We start from the raw sequence: 25,084 nt of genomic DNA on the forward strand, positions 1-25,084 counted from the left end.
CTAAATAGAGTTTAAGGCCATAAGGGACCACTAGTTCATTTAGTCTGACTTCCTGTATACCACAGGCCATCAACACCACCCAGCATCAGCACACTAAACCCAATATACATATTATTAACTTTTGCCAGCTGCTCTTTTCTGTATACGAATGTACACATACACATCCTCCCAAATGACTTCCATGAGTTTTTGATCAGGCTTTCATGCAGCCATAGTGGCCTTGTTATAGGAGGGGTGCTCACAATGTGTAAAGTACTAACTAAGGTAGGAAAATATATATTTTTTTTATTTCCAACTTTTGCCATATTTTTTTTTAAATAAATGTAGCTAAAATGATGCCATTATGGCACCTGAATGCAGATAGTCTCAGAAACCTTCAAGTTTGCACAGTCCTGCAAAATAAAATTCCATCGATACTGTGAACCGTTGCCTGTGATGGACCACATTGAGAATGCCACACTCAGGGCAGACTTCAAGAAATAAGGAAGACAATCCCCAAAGCTAGTGGTTTATTCTATAATTAGATTCAGCAGGCCAGAAACAAAAGAGTTTTTGTAGTACCACACTGATTAACCAGAAGCCAAACACAGTCCCCTTTAAGTGTTCCAGATCTTGACTCCTATCCAGACAAACAGATCTAATATAGTGTGGGGTTATTGATAACCTAATTCAACATATGCAAGGTTCTTACTAATCTGAAAAGATCAGGACACTTACCACTAGATCAATATGTATCTCAAATCTTGCCCAAATACCACACTGTCAGCCAATCCTTAGTAAACTAAATAAAGATTTATTAATAAAAGAAAAGAGAATTATAAATGGTTAATAGATCATATACATACAAATGATTTCAAAGTCCTTATATCAGGTTTGTAGCAGTGATGGAATAAACTGCTGTCTTGCAAAAATCTCTCTGGTAAATTCCAAAAGATTTCAAAGTCCTCAGTCCATAGTTCAAAATACTCCTTTTTGGTTGTAAATCCACAATCCAGAGAATTGGAACAGGAAAGAAGCAAAATGGAGGTGTCTTAGAGGTCTTTTATATCCTTTGCCATGTGCATAGAAATTTATTGTCCCAAGATGGAGTCCAAGGTCACATGTCCACCCCCACCATGCCTTTACATGTTTGCTGAATCACAGGAGAGGCCATTGGCCCTTTTGCTGTCTGAGGCATCCTCGGGGGGGAGGGGCTATCTGGATGGGATGAGTTTCTTTAAAGGTTCATTGTGAGAGCGGAGTGTCCTTAATGGGACATCAACCCATAGCTGTCTAGCCCTGATAGAAATCTATCTGGAGGGTGTCATATTACATGGGATTTTGCTGAACCCAAAGCTCTTGGTAAGTTTACTCTTTGTGAGGTGGTGGCAGGAAGTAAATCAATGGGAACATGACCTATCTGGCCGATAGATAGTTGATCCATGCAGGAAAACAAAAGTGTTTTCACTCAATACTTCTACTTTATTTAGTCTCCAGCACTTACACATGTTTGCAACAGGTCAGTAGAGCATCCCAAATTAACCCCAGATTAATATTTACCCAAGGTCTTGAGGAGGTCTCGAGTAGATATCTGTAGATGTCCAGTGGCCAGCCTTCTATTTGCAGCAGAACTTGAGAGGTGTTCAAGTGTCCAGTGAGCTTAGATCTCTTCCTCCATTTATAACCAATTTGTTAGTATTACATAGCTTGTTCATCAAAAAAACAAACAAACAAACAAAAAAAACTGCTGAGCAGAAGTTGTGTGTGGAGTTTTTCAGCCTCTCAGGCAGGAAATTTTCTATCAGTTAAGCAGTTGTATTTCACTTAGCAATAGTTAACTATTGTCAGACTTTCCATCTTGCAAAACCTTATGGTTCAGCAAAGTTCAAATCAGGAGTGCAAAGGGTCATGCTTACTCATCGTGATCACTCATTTTCCCCCTCCATTCCTGGTCTATTAGTTATGCTAATGTTTCAGAAAGGCCTCTTTTTAGCTGCTTTCAGCAATAAGCATAAGAGTTGGTATTCCAGCTGCTGGTAGTGGTCTAGGCATGTTGTTGGGCTCTGAGCTATCAAAAATCCACCCCGAAAATACAGCTGGGAACAAAACACATGTTGGAGATACAAATACATAGAAAATATTCATAGCTTTAGATACAAAGGTATACATGGATTTAATCAGGATAATCATATTAGATATATTGTAACTTTCTCATTGACACCTTACATGACACACTTCGTGTAAGATTTGTTGCAATTGTATAAAGAGGTAATATCAGTTATATAAATGGTCATCTTTAATCATACAGCATCACAGACACATAGATTGTAGACCAGAAGGGAAGATTAGATAATTTAGTCTGGCCATAGAATTTCACCGAGTTACCCTTGTACTGAGCCAAATAACTTCTGTTTGCCTAAATCATATCTTTCAGAAGGCATCCAGTCTTGATTTGAAGATGTCAAGATATGGAGAATCCACCACTTCCCTTGGTAGTTTGTTCCAACAGTTAATATCCCTGAGTATTAAAAGTTATGTTTTATTTCTACTTTGGGTTTACCAGGCTTCAGCTTCCAGCCATTGCTTCTTGTTTTGCCTTTGTCTACTAAAGAGCCCGTTAGTACTTGGGAAGGTACTTGTACATTATAATCAAGTCACCTCTTGATCTTCTTTTTGTGAAGCTAAACAGATTGAGCTATTTAAGTCATTCACTGTATGGAATTATTTCCAGCCTTGAATCATTTTTGTACTTTATAAGAATCCATTTGTTTAAAAAAAGGAGGGTGGTCTTTACAAAATAAAGAAAGGGAGTGACAAAACTAAGAGAGGACAGTGTATTGCCCAGAATGATAGGAATCAGTGTATCTGCCATAGTTGTCAAACGATCACACAACATGACTAGAGATGAGCAAAACCAAATATTTTCCCTTTGCTGATACTGCATGAAAAATATAATACTTTCTAAACAGGTCTGCAAATCAAAAGCTATATTTCCTGAATATGATACCCACTCTTCCCACATGAATGTATATCACACCCTTTAAGCCTCTGAGGTCACTTAAATCCAGTCTTGAAGAAATGAAAAATATTCTAGGGGTTTTACATGACTTCAGGAGTGTTTTTCTGTAAACTCCCCTTCCTCCATCAAGATCCTACCTTATAATGTAAAAGATTTTCCACTACTGGGCTCATGCCACCCAAACTAAGGTTACATCCTGCAAAGATGTAAGCACAAGAGTAGTTTTATTAATATTAAAATAGCCCTTTTAGGACAGTCTCATCCTTGCACTGGTGCTAGCACTAGGCAGAAAAAAAACGGGGAGCTTGCTCTCCTTCATTCATGGGCTTCTTCATTGGATCAGCCTTTCATCTGCCCTAATTTGCACTCCTGTTGTAATGGCTCCCATAAGTCACTGCTGTGGTGTAGAATTGCCTGGGTGTAAGGATAGTCTGTCTAGCTCCTCTCCCATTCCCTGCTTTCACCAGTTTGGCCTGCCTCTGCCCAAGAACACCCAGCTTGGTGGTTCTGTCCCTTGTGTAGAAATATCCTGGTAGGAGAATATTTTCCATTTACATCTGCCCTGTGCAAAGGGGCCACAGAACAATGGTGAGTCAGACCCAGGGAATTCATTGGGATTACTAGAATAAGTAAAGCTATGCATGTGTGATATGTAATGTTGGTCTAATTTTGGTTGTACTGGGTGGTGCTAATGGCCTAGTGATATACAGGACTAGCTGATCTAATGGTTCCTTCTGGCCTTAAACTCTATGACTCTATAATTATATATTCATATGGCAGTAAAGAGTTGCTACACTAGTCACTTTTCTTACATGCATTAAAATTCCTGCCCTAGCTTCAAACACAATTGAATCAAGACACGTGTGCTTCCTTATTTCTGGCAACAGACAGAGAAATAAAGGAGAAATAGGAGAGGGCTGAGAGTTAATAAACATCTCTTCTTAGAGGAATTTATTGAATGTGAGGGGTTGCTAAAATAAAAAACTTCCGAAACCTTTCTAGATTTCTTTTGCTATGAAATTACAAATTACACTGTGCTAGCATTAAAGGGAGGGAGGGAGTATTTATTTTTATTATTTTGTGAAAGGTCACCTAATTCTCCTTCTAATATGTGAACCATGGTAAATAAAGAGGAAGTAAGTACAGACTGAGATGGCAGATGATGAATAACTTTTTGACCCTCTCTTAACGAGTCAAATATGTGACATGAAGCTTAATCAATAACTGAACAGGAAGACACTGCACAATGCAATTTGGAACAGAAGCGATCTGTTTTCTGAGGGGGAATGAGTCAGCCATAAAGGAGAAAGAATAATGAAAATAAAATTTTAGAAGTTTCCACCAACCTTTCCATCAGCTTCCTCTGCTTATTGCTACAACTTTTAATTTTATTAGCTGGCTTCTTTCTTACATTAACTTCCTCTTCTTTTTTTGTAAGTGACTATAATTGGGTGCAATGATGCTGTTTAGAGATGTCACAGTAGTGTCAATAGTGACCAGCTGATAAGAATCAAAAGTATCATTCATGCAGCTGAATAAAAAATACCTATGAAAATTTTATTAAAGTTCTCCATAATAGGATCTAAAGAAATTCAGAATGATTCAGATTCATCAGGAGAAAATAAAATTTAGATGGTAATAACAAGAACACAATGCAAAAATATATGAAAAAGGTAATAAATACACTATTAAATTTGTGGGTCCTTTGGGAGACCCCTGGTTAGTGGTATTGTTTGAATTCTGCCCCAAGAGCAGGTGGGGATAGGAAAAGAAGAAAAATTCATTTTGGTTTCATTGTCTATTTAAGGTAGTTATATAGCTTCCATTATCTTAATGTATTTATTCCCACAATCTTGTGAGGTCAGAGAGTACTATTATCCCTATTTTACAGATGGAGAACTCAGGTACAGAGGGTGGGCTCTACAAAGGGATTTACACATTGCCACACTGAGTGTCATGGCACCTAACTTTCAGGCACCTAAAAAATCATAAAATAACACTATAATTCTCAGGCCAAGTTAGGGGAGAAACAGGCACCCTAGAATGTGATCCACATAAGCCAGCACGCTAGTGGGAAGCTGTCTGTGCTAGCCAATGGGAGATGTCAATCAGCAGGGTGTGTGCTAAGCGCCCCCCGCCAGAGATAGGCCCCTAAGGCCGGGCTGCAGGGAGGTGCCTATCTTTGCTTAGAGATCCACAAATGGTAACCAGCCAACTTAGGCATGTAAGGATACTAGATAATGTTTTCATCTCTCTTAGCCACTAGCCATGTACACAGGAAAAGCCCCAGGAACTTTTGAATTTCATTTCCTGTTTGGTCAGTGTGGAGCTCAGCAGCACAGGTGACCATGCAGTCCCAGAATCGCAAACGAGCTCCGACATGGAGTGAACGGGGGACACTGGATCTGATTGCTGTATGGGAGAAGAATCTGTGCAGGAAGAACTGCGATCCAGCAGAAGAAATGCTAATATATATGCCAAAATTGCACAGGGCATTGTGGAGAGAGGCTTTGCCAGGGACAAACAGCAGTGCTGAGTGAAAGTTAAGGAGCTCAGGCACGCCTACTACAAGACAAAGGAGGCAAACGGTCGCTCCGGGTCAGAGTCCCATACATGCCCCTTCTATCTGTATCCATTCTAGGGGGGGGACCCTAGCAGTACCCCACCCTATCCATGGACACCTGCAAGGGGGAGTCTCATGCAGCACGGAGGAGAATTTTTTGGGTGAAGAAGATGAGGAGGAGGAGAATGCGCAGCAGGCAGGTGGAGAATCTGTTCTCCCCGGCAGCCAGGACCTTTTCATCACCCTGGAGCTAATACCCTCCCAAGGCGAGTTCCCGGACCCTGAATGTGGAGAAGGCATCTTTGGTGAGTGCACATTTGTAACTACATTACAGGGGTTAAAAGCAATTGTGTTTAATGTTTGATTTGCCCTGAAGAATTGGGATGCATTCGTGGCCAGTACAGCTACTGGAAAAGTCTGTTAATGTGTCTGGAGATGGAGCAGGAATCCTCCATGGACATCTCCATGAAGCTCTCCTGGAGGTACTCTAAAACCCTTTGCAGAGGGTTTCTGGGGTGGGATGCCTTATTTCATCCTCCATGGTAGGACACTTTGCCACGCCAAGCCAGTAGCAAGTAGTCTGGAATCATTGCAGCACAAAGCAAGGCAGCGAAAGGTCCTGGGGTTTGGTCGCATTCATGCAACATTCAGTCTTTATCTTTCTGTATCAGCCTCAGGAGAGTGATAGCATTCCTGGTCACCTGGTTGAAATAGGGGAATTTTTGTAAGGGAACAGTAAAAGGACCCCGTTCATGCTGGGCTGTTAGTGCTTGACTAAAAAGGATCATCCAAGAGAATAGCCACGCCGTAGGGGGAGGGGTGTGCTGCACATCCACCCCAAAACCGCAGCCCCTCCTTTTAAACGGCAAACCCAACCGGCATTGCTTGCTATGGTAAAGGAGAGTGCTGCAGTTTGAAACCATTCCCACCTGTTATGAAGGAGGAAGAAGCCAACCCCACATACCCTTTGGCTTACCATGGCTGCCTGGAAACCGAATTGTGTTGCCCAGCCATATGTGATGTGTCACCATACTGGCAGGTGCTCGATATAAAAGGCAAAATGTGACCTAGTACCTAAAGCACATGTAGTGTCTGCTGTGAATTGCTTGATTCACTATGAAAGAGTCTCCCTTTTGTTCTCAGAAATGTATCTTCTTAAATTTTACTCCCTCTTTTTATCCCCCCTGCAGGTGCAAATGTTTCTATGCTCCCTGTATCAACTCCGTTCCTGAGTTTATCGCAAATTAGAAGGCGAAAAAAACACACTTGCGATGACATGTTTTCCAAGCTCATGCAGTCCTCCTGCATTGATAGGGCATAGCTGAATGCATGGAGGCATTCGGTGGTAGAGGCCAGAAATGCATACAGTGAGTGTGATCAGAACACGCAGATGCTGAGGCTAATGGGGGGAGCAAACGGACATGATCAGGTGTCTGGTGCAGGAAAGGCAATAAGAGCACAGACCGCCACTGCATCCATTGTATAACCACCTGCCCTCCTCACCAAGTTCCATATCCTCCTCACCCAGATGCCCAAGAATGTGGAGGGAGGCCTCCGGGCACCCAGCCACTCCACTCCAGAGGATGGACCAAGCAACAGAAGACTGTCATTCAAACAGCTTTGATTTGTAGTGTGGCTACAATAAGCAATGTGGCCTTGTCACAACGGTAATTTTCTGGTCTGGGAAGAAATTCCCTTTTTGCAGCTTTTCGAACAGCCCCAAGTTCTTAAAGATGCAAGCGTCATGGACCTTTCCCGACCATCCCATTTTGATGTTTCCGAATGTCCCTTGTGATCCACCAATGCTTGCAGCATCATTAAGAAGTACCCCTTGCAGTTTATGTACTGGTTGGCAAGGTGGTCTGGTGCCAATATAGGGATATGTGTTCCGTCTATTGCCCCACCACAGTTAGGGAAACCCATTGCAGCAAAGCCATCCACTATGACCTGCACATTTCCCAGAGTCACTACCCTTGTTAGGAGAAGGTCACTGATTGCCTTGGCTCCTTGGATCACAGCAGTCCCCACGGTAGATTTGCCCACTCCGAATTGATTCCCGACTGACCAGTAGCAGTAAGGTGTTGCAAGCTTCCACAGGGTTATTGCCACTCACTTCTCAACTGTAAGGGCAGGTCTCATCTTGGTATTCCTTTGCTTCAGGTTGGGAGAAAGCAAATCACAATGTTCCATGGAAGTGGCCTTACACATGCAAAAGTTTTGCAGCCACTGGGAACCATCCCATATCTGTAGCACTATGCGGTCCCACCAGTCTGTGAGTGTTTGCTGGGCCCAGAATCGGCGTTCCACTGTATCAACCTGCCCCACTGCTGCCTTGATGTTCCAATTGCCACATCCTGTGCTTTCAGGAACCTCTGTGTCCATGTCCTCCTCATAATTGTCCTTGTGCTGGTGGCTCCTAGCCAGGTTCTCCACATACTGCAGGATAATGCACGAAGTATTTACAATGCTCACAACAGCAGTGCTGAGCTGAGCAGGCCCCATGCGTGGCATGGTATGGTGTCTGCACAGGTAACTCAGGAAAAAAGGTGTGAAATGATTGTTTGACATTGCTTTCATGGAGGAAGGGAGGGAAGGAGGAAGGAAAGGAGGGAGAGGAGACTGACGACATGTACCCAAAACCACCCATGACAATGTTTTTGCCCCATCAGGCATTGGAAGCTTAACCCAGAATTCCAGTGGGCAGCGGGGACTGTGGGATAGCTACCCACGGTGCATCACTCCGTGAGCCAATGCTAGCCACGGTAGTGAGGATGCACTCCGCCAACCTACTGCGTTTAGTGGGGACATACACGATTGACTGTATAAAATCACTTTCTAGAGATCGACTTCTATAAAATCAACATAATTTCATAGTGTAGACATACCCTCAGGTGCCTAACCTGCTTGACTCCAGGCAGCTGGTTCCCATTTGTGAATTTTTAGGTTGGATATAAGGAAAAACTTTTTCACTAGGACGGTGGTGAAGCACTGGAATGGGTTACCTAGGGAGGTGGTGGAATCTCCTTCCTTAGAGGTTTTTAAGGTCAGGCTTGACAAAACCCTGGCTGGGATGATTTAGTTGGGGGTTGGTCCTTCTTTGAGCAGGAGGTTGGACTAGATGACCTCCTGAGGTACCTTCCAACCCTGATATTCTATGATTCTATGATCACTAAGCTAACATAGAGGCCTCCCTCTGGCCTGGACTTAGACACCTATCTCCAAGAGAGGGGGCTTATTACACATTATCTGGTCATCATCTCCTATCAGCTAGTTTAGGTGTCTTCCTGACTAGGATGCTGGCTTTTGTGGGCTGCCTTCTTTAATGCCTATCTCTCCCCATTTGTTGTATAGGGAGCCTAGGTGCTTAACTTGTGGATCACAGTGTTGTTCCTGTGATTTTCTAGGCACCAAAAAGTTAGGTGCTGTGAGACTCAGTGTTGCAAAAACTAAGTCCCTTTGTGGAAATCACCCAAAGTGATTTGCCTAAGGTCACACAGGCAGCCTGTAGTAAAGAATTGAACCTGGGTCTCCAGAGTAACCATTGTACAATCCTGAAAGATGTTTCTGAAATCCTGCTGTCTGAGTCTTCTGATCAGACACTAGGACAATGAAAGAGGAATCAGTCTCACCTGTCATTCAGTTGTAAGTGGTGAGAGCTGCAGTTTCCACCGAGTCCTCAAGTGACATTGCCATTTAGATCTTCCAAAAGTACTAGAGTCCTCCAGCAAAGAGAGGGAAATGAGGACTGGCCATTTTCAGTATAAAAAAAATAAGCAGAAACCCTGTTTTGAGGGTGAATGGTGGCTGGGGAAAAACTTAGAAGGCTCTCTATGCACCATCAGAAACCAGCAAAGTACAATTAATAAAAGAAATTAATTTTGCTTTCATTTTTAAGCAGGTATTTGTAGGATGTAGATGTTTAATCCAGTTCTCCATTCATTTCAATGGGGAACAACTTTATAATTTCATTTTTAAGGTCTTTTGTCAATCTCGTTTATTGCTAGTAGAGGGCCACACAGTCAATTTCTTAACAACCGGCCATAGGGTGACCAGATGTCCTGATTTTATAGGGACAGTCCTGATTTTTGGGTCTTTTTCTTATATAGGCTCCTATTACCCCACTCCATCCCAATTTTTCACATTTGCTGTCTGGTTACCCTAACCGGACATTCATTTAGCTTAAGTTTTGCTTGGCTGAAGGGTAAAAGACTAGAAGCTGAAGCTGGCTCTTGCATCTCTTATATGTCACAGCATAGCCCGACCATTACTTTTTATTATTTGATAGTGTTTTCTATTCAGGTTTTCTTAGTAAGGCCATCATCAGGTTATCAGAGCACCATTTTGGACTCATCTATGGTTATTTTAAATAAAAAATGTTTTAGTAAAGCTACGACATTAAATCAAGATAATATACACTTAAATCATGTCATAGCCTTGCAATGCTGTCAGCAACAGTTCCATATCAATTGTTGAGAATTTGCACCGAAAAACCTAAATTACAGATACTATGGGTTTAAGGAAGTATGTGACACATGATTTTGTATTCCTTGTTTGTTGGGTGTTTTTAATGCTTCCACTTCATATATCAGTGCATGGGCAAGGATTGAAAACCTATTATTATAAAAGTACTCTAATGAAGTACAGTTGGAATGTTATTTTATGCTGTTATACACAAACATTCAGGGCTATGCAAGTGGTCTCTTCATGTTCTGTATCACAACCAAACAAAAGAGTTAATAAAATACCTAATTTCTTACTTTATTACTTTGCATAGAGCTATAGAGAAAGGGCATTCAGTTAGGCAATACTGAATCCTGTACATAAGCAGGGAAAAATACAAATGCAACTAGGAACTGCAGCAAATTGGAGATTGCATGAGAATACAGTAAATATAATAGATGTATAAAGTGGTGCGTCTAATTATCAACAAAAAAAATTTTCTTCATAAAAAAATACATTAATATCTGCTTGAAAGCCATGGATTTGGCACTTTACAGAGTGAGAAGATTAATCAGAGCTTGTTCTCTTGCTGGAGTAACAGTCCCTCATCCTGAGCTCTGAATATCATGATTAGAGTGAAAATCTGCTTTTTGACTGCTTCTCAGTGGTGTTTCTCACATTGCTGGAGGAATTGCTCTCTGCTGACTCACCACTGTCCACCTCAGCATTTTCTGCCTCCAGGGCAGGCTGTTGCTCTTATTCATAAATTGAAAACACAAAGAAGAATAATTAAAGAGTGAACTGTAATTATGAGTGAGATCCAAAGGGAGCAAAACTAATGCTGAGTGTAGGCCTTAGGTTTCCTGTTAGTGCATTTAGGATTAGCTATGAAGTCTTGTTAAACTCAATTAAATAGTTCATTAGAAGGATTTTTCCTATTAGAGCTGGATAAGTGGCTTGACTTTTAGAACTATGCTGTTTGTTACGTTTTTCCTTTCACTGCTATTCTGTTGAACTGCAATCTGTCAGTTTGAGGAGATTTCATCCCCCTGAGAAAAACATTGAAAAAAAAAATGTTCCTGATTATATGTGTGTGTTTGGGTTTCTTTCTTGTTTTCTTTTTTCCATGAATGATAATTAGAAATTTGTCAAATGCAGTGAAGTTATGCATACCTGGCAAACTCTGATATCTGCTGGTTGATAGGACACCCTGGCATTTATGTTGTTTTCCTCATCTATTATCTGTTTTACTAAACCTGGATCACACACTTGCTATCACAATTTATAGTGGGTATCAGATCAGAAAGAATTGGTTTCTTTGTAATGTCTGATTTGTCAGGGATACATTCTGATGTGTTTTTTATGCACTATGTCCTATCCTAATCTTAGCAGTAGTGTGACACTATGAAATTGTGTTGAATGAGGCATTGTGCACTTACTGCACTAGAAATAAAGGACTTGTCAGATATTAATACTGTAGTATCCCAATTGACCTTCATGAGGATATTCTGAAAGACTGCAGGAACATCAGTACAGGTAAACCTTTGAGAAAAAGAGACCCACAAATATTTTAGGATCTGAAAAGGCTGAGCACTCTGGCCAGACCCAGAAACATGCTTATCTACATTCTTAACTTTATGGATATGGGTAGTCCCATTGAACTCAGTGGGTTTCAAGCACATACTAAAGTGGTTTCTGAGACTGTATAGACTTTTGTCATGTCTTAGTGTTTTGCTGAATCAGTGCCCTCATGCTGCAAATTTTTCACATCTGACTCTAAGACCAGGGCTACACTAGACACGTACTTCGTGAAGAATCCACATCCCTGAGCAATATATATATATACCGATCTTGCCCCCACCCCTCACCCCGTGTGGAGACAGCGCTATGTCGGTGAGAGCTTCTCCCACTGACATAGCTACTGCTTCTTATGAAGGTGGAGTTATTAAGCTGACAGGAGAGCTGTTTCCTGTTAGCTTAGTGCATCTTCACCAGAAGCTACAAGTAATGCAGGTTTGTAGTGTAGACCTGCCTTGAGGATAACTCTGTCTGTGCTTTGAACAAATCCCTTTTGAATTCAATTACTTCTTCTGTATAATGAGGACAAAAAATCAGAGCAGTCCAAATAGATACAGAGCTAGGGCTTGATTCACACTGGTCACTTTACACTGGTGATGCCTCATCCCTCCCATTATTCCTGCCCAGAGAGCTAGATGGGCACACTAGGGGTATGTCTACACTATGAAATAGGTTGATTTTATAGAAGTCGATTTTTATAAATCGATTTTATACAGTCGATTGCGTATGTCCACACTAAGCGCATTAAGTTGCGTCCTCACTACCGCTACTGTTGTGGGCAAATTTACTGTGGGGGTTGCTGTGATCCAAGCAGCTAATGCAATCATTGACATTCTGTTATCAAGGGTAGTGACTCTGGGAAATGTGCTGGCCTTTTTAGATTTTAGGTGCATCATATTCCTGTCCTTTGTCACTGGTGAAGAAGTCTTGCAGCCTTACATTCCATAGCACTTCTGTGTTTGACACATGTAACAGCTCCAGGGCTCTTGCTCTTTTGCCTTGGCCGAGGTACCTTGCCCTGCCCGGACCTCCAAGCATTTGACACAGAAGAACCTGCAGCAGCTGGCATTGCTACACAGCAGCAGCTCCTTGCCTTCACAGCAGATGGTGCAGTAGGACTGCTAACCATCATCATTTACCGCTTCTGCTCCAACTCTGCTCTCCTGCTCCCCAGTGACAAGCTCAGGGGATCCATACTGGTCCTCCTAGGTGCTGCTGGCAGCAGATGGTGCAGTAGGACTGGTAACTGTTCTTGTCGGACATGTAGCTTGGCTGAGGGTTCTGGGAACGTCTTCCCTGCCCAGCTCCTAGAAACCTCCTTGGCACGGTGTATGGCTCCACCACTTCCCCTGCAACTCTGCTCTCCTGCTCCCCAGCGATGAGCTCGGGAGATCCGTTCACAAAGCCTGGACAGTAGTAAGGAGCAGTTCAACTATAGGCAGAGGAAATGCAGAATGGTGGTAAAATGTGCCTTTGGATGTTTAAAAGCTTGCTGGTCCTGTTGGTCAGACCTCAGCGCAACCAACATTTCCATTGTTATTGCTGCTTGCTGTGTGCTCCATAATATCTGGGAGAGTAAGGGGGAGACATTTATGGCAGGGAGGGAGGTTGAGGCAAATCGCCTGGTGGCCAATTTTGAGCAGCCAGACACCAGGGTGATTAGAAGAGCATAGCAAGGTGTGCCGCACATCAAAGAGGCTTTGGAAAACAGTTTCATAATATATGGAGATATACCTATCTCATGGAACTGGAAGGGACCCTGAAAGGTCATCGAGTCCAGCCCCCTGCCTTCACTAGCAGGACTGAGTACTGATTTTGCCTAGATCCCTAAGGGGCTCCCTCAAGGATTGAGCTCACAACCCAGGGTTTAGCAGGCTAATGCTCAAACCACTGAGCTATGCCTCCATGGCCAGGCTTTGGTGTGACAGTTGTGTGTGTTTCTCCTTGATGCGAACCTGCCCCCTTTGTTGATTTTAATTCCCTGTAAGCCAACCACCTTCCTCCCTTCGAAATAAAGTAACTATTGTTTTGAAACCATACATTCTTTCTTTATTAATTAAAAAAAAGAGAGAGATAATGGACAAGGTAGCCCGGATGGTGTGAGGGAGCAGGGAAGGACAAGGCCACATTGCTTATTGTAGCCACACTAAAAATCAAATTGTTTGAATGACAGCCTTCTGTTGCTTGGGCCATCCTCTGTATTGGAGTGGCTGGGTGCCCGGAGACTCCCCCCACCCCGCGTTCTTGGGCATCTGGGTGAGGAGGCTATGGAACACGGAGAGGAGGGTAGGCAGTTATACAGTGGATGCAGCGGGGGGTCTGTGCTCTTGTTGGCTTTCCTGCAGCTCCAACAGATGCTTCATCATATCTGTTTGCTCCCCCAACAGATGCTTCATCATGTCCATTTGCTCCCTCATTAGCCTCAGCATTGCGTCCTGCTTCTGCCCTTCATGCTCACTTCATTCTTTCCTGGCCTCTGCTACTGAATGCCTCCATGCATTAAGCTGTGTCCTATCAGTGAGGGAGGACTATATGAGCTTGGAAATCATGTAATCACGAGTGCATTTTTTTCGCCTTCTAATCTGCGATAACCTCAGGGACAGAGATGATAGGGGGGACTGCATGGTCACCTATGCTCTACAATTCTGGGGGGACTGCATGGTCTCCTGTGCTGCTGAGTTTGCCATGCTGACCAAACAGGAAATGAAATTTAAAAGTTCCCCGGGGCTTTTCCTGTGTACCTGGCTAGTGCATCGGAGTTCAAAGTGCTGTCCACAGCGGTCACAATGGAGCACTCTGGGATAGCTCCCAGAGGCCAATAACATCAATTTATATCTACACTACCCCAAATTCGACCCAGCAAAGTTGATTTTAGCGCTACTTCCCTTGCTGGAGAGGAGTACAGAAGTCGATTTTAAGAGCCTTTTAGGTCGACGGAAGGGGGTTGGTTGTGCAGACGCATTCATTTTTAAATCAACCTAACGTGGCTAAATTTGACCTAACCCTGTAGTGTAGACCAGGCCTAGAAGAAGGATGCTACACCTACTTAAATTAGTGGCATAATTCCCCTTGGAGCCCACCCTAGGGATAAGTCTGGTCCACACTTCTCCCAACACTGTCCTGTGTCTAACTGGCAGTAAATCAAAGTGCATAATCTCACATAGAGGCACTTACAATAAATGCCAAAATAATTTTTTTTAAGCACCCAAATGCTGATTTGAATATTTAGGAACTAGAGGAGGGATCCATGGAGGGACTTAGGTGTTGCAATATTAAGCATCACTACACCTAATTTTTGTGTCTTGAAAATTACTGGAACAACACAACAATCCATAATCCAGAGTTAAGCGCTTAGGCTCCCTCTACAATTAATGGGGAGAGATAGGCACCTTAGAATGCAATCCACAAAAACCAGCACAGTAGGCTAGCCCAATGGTAGATGCCAACCAGAGGGATATATCCTACACCCTGCCTCTCTCTTGGATAGATGCCAAAGGGCTTGTCTACACTTACAGTGCTGCAGTGGCTCAGCTGCACCAGTACAACTGCACCACAGATGGGAGAACTTCTTCCATTGGTACTCCAACTTCCCAAGAAGCAGTAGCTATGTCTATAAGCTTCCCATTGATGGAGTGCTGTCAACAGTGGGAGTTATGTCAGTATAACTATGTTGCTCAGGGGTGTGGATTTTCCACACCCGTGAGTGACATAGTTATACCAACATATATTTGTAGTATAGACCAGGCCTAACCGCAGGCTGCAGAGAAATGCCTATCTACAGACATGATCCCACCAGTCGGAGTCAGGCAGCTTAGGTGCCTAAGCTGCTTTTTTAAAGGAAATAATTAGGTACCTGCCTCTCTCTACATAAAACAGCCAGAGGAGGAGGTGCTCATCTTATCACTTTTAGCCTAGTGGTTAAAGAACTTGCCTGGAATGTGGGAAACCCTGCTTCAAGTCCCCCTACACACATACTATCCAGAAGAGAAGAAAAGATTTGAAGAGAGGGTCTCCCACCTCTGAGGAGAGTGCTAGAATCACTAAGTTATGGGATAATGTGATCAAGGGCTCCCTCAATCTCTCCTGTTGAATATAATGTACTTTGGATAAACAATGAAAAAGTGGTTGAAACAGAGGGACTGGACCTCTATCTATTGGGTTAGAGTCATTCCCATTCTCCATCTCTCTGAATCAATGACTATTTAAGTATCTATCCACAGTTGAACTGTCACTGGGCCAGAGAGAGAGGAGCAAATGGGAATGTTTCTGTAGTCTAGCGGTAAATCAATGACTCAAATGACTCCCACAACCCAAGCGAATGATCTAACTACTGGGTTATAAGTTTGACACCACCTTCTCCTCCAGACAGATTTTGAATGTTACCCAGTCCAGTAGGCAGCCTCAGAGCACACCTACCAGATCAGGCCACACACATGCCTCAGGCGGCCAAATGCCTTTCTTCCCCTGGTTCGTGGATCACTCTGGGGCTTAGGCAGGGGATAGCGTCTAGAGGTCTAGAGGGAGATAACAGTGCATGTGTCTGGAGGCAGAAACATAGGCACTAAAGGAAGTTTTCCTCTTAAAAACATAGGTGCTGAGTGAGTTTAGGTGCCACTAGGATTTGACAAGATTTAGTGGATTGCAGTGGAGCCAAAACTGAGACTTAGGCACCTAAACCCCAGACTTAGGTGCTAAATCTGGGGCTTAGTTGCCTGTGTACCTTTGTATATCCCATCCTATATTCCTGAAATTAGGTGTCCAAGTTTGAAAACTGAGCTCACAATATGCAACTCTACATGTTCCTGGATTAAATCACAGGATGAAATTCTTTGGCCTCTGTTATTGCTAGGCTTGGCTGAATTCAATTTTTATTTTGTATTATTTTACAGATAATATCAGTGTTTATTTTAAAATATTGTTATTGATTTAAATTTTCACAGTTGTGGGAAATTATAGGTGGATTAGATAATTATTTAATGACAGTAGATACTGAGATTCAAAAAGTTAAAGTTTCAGAACAGTTACAACACAAATTGTTAGCATCACATGATAAAAGTCAATATCCTCAAATTAAACTCTAATAAGTTCTCAAGCAGCATTTTTCATATTTTGCCTTTCTGTAAATTTTGATTATCATCAATGGAAATATTTTGTCATTGGTTTGTGTGTATGGTGAAATCAACATTTATGAATATTTACCAATAAATAGCTAATCCTTTCAAGCCTACTTATTATTCAGGAGGTCAGACTAGATGATCTTAATGGTCCCTTCTGGCCTTAACATCTATGAATCCTTGAACTTGCCCTTCCTTAAATGCATTTTTATAATCACTCCTGCCCACATTGCAATAGTTAAGCCTCCAGTCTGTTAGCATTTCCATTATAAATTCTATTTTACAAACGGTTTATAAACTCAGTTATAAAAATATGCTCTGAGCTGAAACTTAACTTCTTCTTGTTACAATCTTAACAATGTAATTTCATGGTTTTCCTTAGATACCATTCTATTTTTCTCCTACACTATTGGAATTTTATACATTTATGGCCAGGTCCTGAGAGGTGCTCAGCCTATTAGTTTTTAAATTCTGTAAGCACTATTTTTAAGTTGTGTGCAACACACTAATCTTATTCAAAATATAAAAATAAAAATTATGTATTACTTTATAAATAAATAATAGACCACCAACCACTTATGCCCCAGGCAGAGGTTTCAAATAAATAAATATGAGATGCACAACTACATTTCAAATGCCAAAGGTGCTTGCTTCATTATTTCTGTCAATTCTATTGTACATAATTATCCACCCAACTTTTTTCAATAATGTGCACTAAGAATTTTGTCTTTTTCATTACATTTTTGAAATATGAAAAAAAGTTTATTTTCAGCATATTTTTACTACAGTAGAAGGCCTTTTTGTACATTGAAGGTATACACAATAAAAGGGGCAAGGATAATTCAAAAAGCCATTTCCTCAAATATACTCTGCTCCTCTATTGATTGAAATTCATTAAAGCCAACCACCTCTATCACAGTTCATTAGACAACTCCATCAAACCATACTTCATCAAAAGATCATCAGCCTAAAATACCATTATAATCCAGGAATAAAGAAAATAATCAGACCATCTATTTACTATCTTATTGTCTGAACACTAGACTGCTGCTGATATGCTGATCTTGCCAGTTTCAAATTCCTTCTGGCTGGTCGGGGACTCTGACTTGTAGCATATATTTGGTTTCTAGAAACTAATGTGATGTGTCTTCTAGAAATGTTTAGAGCACGAGCTAGATAGCCTTACTTTAGAAAGTATTCAAACTTGTTAAGATACCCTTTATGAAAAATAGTCCTGAACAATTTTGTAAGCCAAATGATAGCTGCTCAACAGAGGTAGCAATGATACTGCAGCCACTGGTGCTATTTCTGAGTTAGATGAGGCTAAGATCATGGGTTTCCAGATACTGGCAGAGTGAAACTAAGATCAGTGCAAACTCCACCTATTTAAAGGAATAACAAGAGCTAATTTTCACTGTGTTTCTCCTGTGTCCAGGAGTGAAAACCATGTCCAAAAAGAATGCCTCCACGTACCAACTTATATTGTGCATATCCTCACCACTATTTCTGAGCTTCAAAAGAGGTATCACTTGGCCCAATCTTCTTTAAGGAAAAATTTAGTGGACTAACATAGGCACATCCAAGGAGCAAAATGAGGAGGATACCTAAACTTACTATCCGAATGATGTCCTACGCATTGCAGCTGCAAATAGTCCCACACCTGATTCCTTCTAATTGGTTTTGTCTGGGGTTGCACCTTCAGGAAACATTATAGCATTAAAGCGGCATATTAAATATATAATTTTCACAGGATTTTAGGAAAGACGTGTCTATAGAAGATACTTCTGATCAGTGAGACAGAGACAATGGTAAGCCTAGCAAAGAGAGCCTGAGTCCTAAGTGAGGGAGAATGTATTGTCAGTGTCACTAATACACCACGGAAAGTTCAGTGCTTCAGCAAGTAAACTGACTGGAAAATAACCCGTAATTCCTGGCTGAATTTAACATGGGTAGATTTCCTAATTCTGTAGGCACTTTAGAGGAGAAAAATCGAATGAACAAAGGGACAATAATTAACTGCACCAATTCTTCCTTGCAGTCTAGAATGCCAACAGAAGCAATGTGTGATACCTACCACATTTGTATATTTTGATAACAGCAATAATATGAAAAAATAGTTTTCTATCCTTTATATGTGTTTCAGTTGCAAAATATCACTCTAACACTTATGATTTTAGTGTCAACCTTAGTACTGACCATATATTTTACATGTGACATGTAGTACTTTGAATGCCTCACTTGACACTTTAATCTAGCACTTTCTCCCTAACTATAACGAATGTGTGAGATTTCCCTTAAAGACTTTTTGCTTGGCACCTCATCAGAACTCTAGAAGATGGAGGAATATGTAACTGGGTGAAGCACAGACACTGCACAGGCTGATCTTCATGCTTTGCTTGCAAGGCTATTTACAGTGCTTTGTCTAACACAGGGATAATGCACTACCAAGTATTTCTATGCAATTCAATTGTAAAGATGTCTCTCAGTTTCTCTCTTGAAATGACCTGGAGTGTCACTGGACTTTTTAAAAAGCTGCTAACTTCCATCTGTAAGTGGCTGCCTTTTACTGATGGGTGAAGTGATTCCTTTCTAAAGAATTTGTTATTCACTAATACAGTGTATTGAGTGTTTTGGTGTCTCTGGATGAAGGTTATGCAGTAATAGTTTTTATTACTATTACGTTATTATTAATAACTTCTCCTCCCTTTGATGTGAATAAATCAATGGTACAATCTACTATAAAGTACTAAAGCTGACCTCAAGCTGTCTTTTTCCAGAGTAAGTAAAGGAGAGCTCAAAAATGATCCAAGAGCCCAGTAGCTACACATACAATAAAAGAACAACTGGATCTGGAAAAAAAATATTTTGACAAAAGTTTGTTTAAAGTAACATATTTGACCTTTAAAACTATTTTACAATATTATTTAAAATAAGTGTAAAAATAAATTGGAATCTTAATGTCTCCTGTTTGTAACCAACTAATATTGTAGTGTTATCATTAATGAGTAAGATTTTAATTGATTTATTTGGAATTATGGTTCTTACATATTGTTATTGTAATAATTAAAGTGCTTATTACAGGTGAGACATAATTAAAACTAAAATGACCTGCCCTTTCCCACCTCAAATTCTGGATATGGGTTCAACCTAGATTGAAATTAGATTGGGTGCCAGTTCCAAAACTTTCCAACTCTAGTTCAGATATAACAGAAATCACACAAGAACTTGGGATATTTCAGCTCATGATGATGGAGAAATCATAAGATCTTATAATCTTTTACTATGTTCACTAACTATGGACCAAAATATTGCAAAAGCAGATCTAAACTGGAGGTGCAGACAGGGCCGGAATTATACATTATGCATCCCTATGCACAGCTTCTTCAGCATCTCCCCTACAGCTAACCTTTGTGTTTTCCATAAAAAAAAATAAAGAAAAAGAAATATAAACAATAATTTAAATACAGTAGAACCTCAAAGATATCAACACCAGAGTTACGGACTTACCGGTCAAGCAGAAAACCTGTGGAACCGGAAGTCTTCAATGAGGCAGCAGTGCAGACAAAAAAAAGAGGGGTGGGGGGAATACTATACTCTCTCAGGTATTTAGCCCCAAGACTCAGGGCTTCAGCCACGGTGGGTTGGGGCTGAGTTCAGGGGGCAGGGAGAGGGCAGGGCTCTGGGCTTCTGACTCTCGAGAGCACCGGGGCTTAGGGCTTTAGACGAGGGGCAGCGCTGGATCTTGGGGCTTCAGCATAACTAATCACAAATAATTTTTTTAATTGTTTGGCAGGCCTACTTTTAAAATGTATCCAACTGTTAATGTCTGTACCTTAATGTTAAGATCTGTTGCCACCCTATTTCTTACCAATGTAGTTAACTTTATTTTAGTTCTTCTAATGGTGGCAAAGCAATGTTTTCAGTGCTGGGATTAGGAAACAGCTCAAAGCAGCTCAAAATCCCTCACATCAGTGGCAAGAGCAGTCCTTCAATATCCCACCCAAAGGGTTTGTTTGTCGTTTCAAATTCATCACAGTTTCAACTCAGAACAAGTTCTGAGTCTTATGAGGCCTCAGAAGGCCAAGTCCTTCAAACCCTTCCTTATGGATTGGGCCTTCCATAAACAAGGGATTCTATCCATTTGCTGGATCGGGAAGAAGTCCCTGAGCCTGTTTAAAACCAGACTATTTGTCAAAAAATCCTTTCTTAGTCCTATCCTAACCTTGGTTGGTCTTTGCAGCTAGTATCTCTCTCCAGGACCAAGGGTCTGAATGGAAGAGGAAGATAGCAGGCTGGTTCTTAAGCTCACCAACAACTTGTTGGCTGCTCAATTTGCATGCCTGTGTTTTCTTTGCCTCCCTATGTGGGCCTCATTCCAACCCCTGCTTTGTTTCTTCACTGCTCCAGTCTAGACCCTGCCCTCCATCCAGCCTTGTTCCAGTCCTATCCTAACCTTGCTTCAGCTGTGGAACCAGCTCCAGATGTGGAACAAGCCCAGGTCCTGGCTTCTGTGATTCCAGTTAATTCAGTTCTGAAACTCAGCTCTGATTCCTAAGAAAATAAGAATGACCATACTGGGTCATACCAAAGGTCCATCTAGCCCAGTATCCTGTCTACTGACAGTGGCCAATGCCAGGTGCCCCAGAGGGAATGAACAGAACAGGTAAGCATCAAGTGATTCATTCCCAGCTTCTGGAAAACAAAGGCTAGGGACACTATCACTGCCCATCCTGGCTCATAGCCATTGATGGACCTATCCTCCATGAACTAATCTAGCACTTTTTTGAACTCTGTTATAGTCTTGGCCTTCACAGCATCCTCTGGAAAGGAATTCCACAGGTTGACTGTGTGTTGTATGAAGAAATATTTCCTTTTGTTTGTTTTAAACCTGCTGCCTATTAATTTCATTTGGTGACCCTTAGTTCTTGTGTTATGAGACAGAGTAAATAACATTTCCTTATTTACTTTCTCCACACCAGTCATGATTTTATAGACCTCTATAGTATCCCTCCTTAGTCGTCTCTTTTCCAAGATGAAAAGTCCCATTCTTATTAATCTCTCCTCATACGGAAGCTGTTCCATACCCCTAATAATTTTCGTTGTCCTTTTCTAAACCTTTTCCAATTCCAATATAACTTTTTTGAGATGGGACAACCACATCTTTACACAGTATTCAAGATGTGGGCGTACCATGGATTTATATAGAGGCAATATGATATTTTCTGTCTTATTATCTATCCCTTTCTTAATGATTCCCAACATTCTTTTCACTTTTTTGACTGCTGCTGCACATTGAGTGCATGTTTTCAGAGAACTATACACAATGACTCCAAGATCTCTCTCTTCAGTGGTAAAAGCTAATTTAGACCCTAACATTTTATATGTATAGTTGGGATTATGTTTTCCAATGTGCATTACTTTGCATTTATCAACAGTGAATGTCATCTGCCATTTTGTTGCCCAGTCACCCAGTTTTGAGAGATCCTTTTGTAGCTCTTTGCAGTCTGCTTGGTATTTAACTATCTTGAGTAATTTTGTATCATCTGCAAATTTTGCCACCTCACTCTTTACCCCTTTTTCCAGATAATTTATGAATATGTTGAATAGGACTGGTCCCAGTACAGACCCCTGGGGGACACCGCTATTTACCTCTCTCCATTCTGAAAACATTTATTCCTACCCTTTCTTTCCTATCTTTCCTTCCCTCTTATCACATGATAGCTTACTTACTTACTTTTCTTAGGAGCCTTTGGTGAGGGATCTTGTCAAACACTTTCTGAAAATCTAAATACACTGTATCCACTGGATACCCCTTGTCCATATGCTTGTTGACCCCTTCAAAGAATTCTAGTAGATTGGTGAGGCACGATTTCCCTTTACAAAAACCATGTTGACTCTTCCCCAACAAATTATGTTCATCTATGTGTCTGACAATTTTGTTCTTTACCATAGTTTCAACCAGTTTGCCCAGTATTGAAATCAGGCTTACCGGCCTGTAATTGCCGGGATCACCTCTGGAGCCCTTTTTTAAAAATTGGTGTCGCATTAGCTATACTCCAATCATTTGGTACAGAAATTGCAATTTCACTTTTGAGTTCCTTCAGATGGTATTCACCTTCCTTGGATGAATGCCATCTGGTCCTGGTGACTTATTACTGTTTAGTTTATCAATTTCTTCCAAAACCTCCTTCTCCTCTTCCTCCTCCTCCTCCTCCTCTTCCTGATGCTGACTGTCTCATTCCTTCATTCTCATATTAAGGCTCCGCTCCACTTCTGACCTTTGGTTTTGATCACTGGCTCTGATTTTGCTTTGACCTTGGGATTTAGCTTCTGTACTCCAACAACTATGTTTGACTCCTGCTGTGACCAGTAGGCCTGTCCACCTATAGCATAGTCCCCTGACACTATCCAGATTCCCCTAAGTTCCAGGAATGTAATTGTGGCCAACTCTTATGAAAGAGATTCAAGTGGGAGGTCCCTGCAAGACTGCATATGTGCATGGTGAAAACAAGCCCTGAAGTAGGAAAAATTGTTAAGTTGTTTGGCCAAATTCATCCCTGGTATAACTCATCTGACTATAAGTAAATGAATGTGTCCTCTTATACTTAGATTCTCTAGAAACAGTAAATCAGTTTTCCAAGCAAAATCAGGAAATTCCTACTCTGTGCTAATTGAATCAGTCCCTTCCAAGGCAATAGCCACACCAGGGCTATTTCTATACCAGAAAAATGTGTACCCAGTGCTTGCAGTTGGGTAAGTTGTAGTGTAGACCAAGTTCAAGCATTTGTTGCATCCTGAGTGAGCCTTAAGCCCACTGTTACTCAAACTATAGTTACCACTAATACAGCTGGAAAATGGGTACAATATTCTAAAGAAAATGTGTCTCTAACATTGTTAACAGGACAAGGGAGGCACCTCTTGACAAAGGAATTGCCAGTCTCTGCCTGCAACCTCCCCATTGAGAGTGTCTCTAGTAGCTTTGACTAAGTCAGACTGGGTTGGATGGTGAAGGCAGTATCCAACTTTCATGCAGAAACAAGTAACAGATAGGAAAGTAATAAGAAAGGTAGAAACTACATGAAAAAGACATAAGAGACAATAGCCACAATGCTTTGTACACAAATGGATACCATGACACCATGGTGATGGACGCAGTATGAGCACCAGAATAGACTAGAATTGATTAGACTAGAAAATCTCCATGGACAAGATCCTCAAAGGTATTTAGACTCCTAGGTTCCATCGATGGGAATCAATTGAAATTAATGGAAGTCAAGTGCGTAAAATATGCTGGAGGATCTGGATCCCTATATTCTTCACTGACCAGGCTCTGAATATTAATAGCTAGTCATTTCCTAAAGTGTGACTCAACCACGTGCCACAGATGCAGGAACAAATAACTAGGATCTACCAGCCAGAGACAGAAGACTTCAAGCAACTAAGGATTTGACCAAATATGCACTAAGTCAATGGATAGGCAGCCTTAACCTAGAGAAGGCCATCAAAAGCTTCTGGATGGTGAGATGGAAAACATTCATATACGGTTTCAAGGGACAGCATATTACTTTATTTTCAATACAGAATCTTATTTCAGTTGTAGTGAAAGCTTCCTCTATTCCTTTGTCCAAGATTCCGCCAAAAATTAATTTGAAAATAGAACAATAGGACATCAATCATTAAAAGAGTCATTATTGATGTGTTTGCTTTGAAAACTTTGTAGATTAAAATGAGTAAAATATTGCTATTCCTTTGCTGATTAAATTTGAATGAACTCATACAATGGACAAAAGGAAGAAATTTGCTCTTTTAAGTCTTTAATTTCCTTAATTGTATTGTGATGGGCTTTTCCCTTAAATTACCTGGCAATCAACTTATACATGTGATCCACCTCCTGTCCAACATCACAGAAAGAGAAGCTGGTTAAGAAATAATAAGAAAGCCTGTTTCAAGTTATTAATAGTTTTGTTCTGTATAAATTTCCCCAAAAAAACTTAAGATCTCACTGCTGGTGTTTATTTTGTGTCCTTTGGAATGCAAGTTGCTTATTAAACCTCCTGAAGCCATGAAACACAATTCAGAATACATGCAAATGTTTGAATGTGTAAGGATATTTTTCAAATATACAGTAGAACTTCAGAGTTATGAACACCAGAATTATGAACTGGCTGGTCAACCACACACCTCATTTGAAACCATAAGTATGCAATAAGGCAGCAGCAGAGACCAACTCCCATCCCCCTCACTGCCCAAAAGGGCAAATACAGTGTATTTGTAAAACAAGTACTGTGTTAAACTTAACATACTAAAAAACTTAAGGGAAAGTTTAAAAAAAATATTTGATGAGGTAAGAAAACTGTTTCTGTGCTTGTTTCATTTAAATTAGGATGGTTA

The sequence above is a fragment of the Malaclemys terrapin genome, chromosome 5 (genome assembly GCF_027887155.1).
Source record: "Malaclemys terrapin pileata isolate rMalTer1 chromosome 5, rMalTer1.hap1, whole genome shotgun sequence".
Lineage (NCBI taxonomy): Eukaryota > Metazoa > Chordata > Testudines > Emydidae > Malaclemys > Malaclemys terrapin.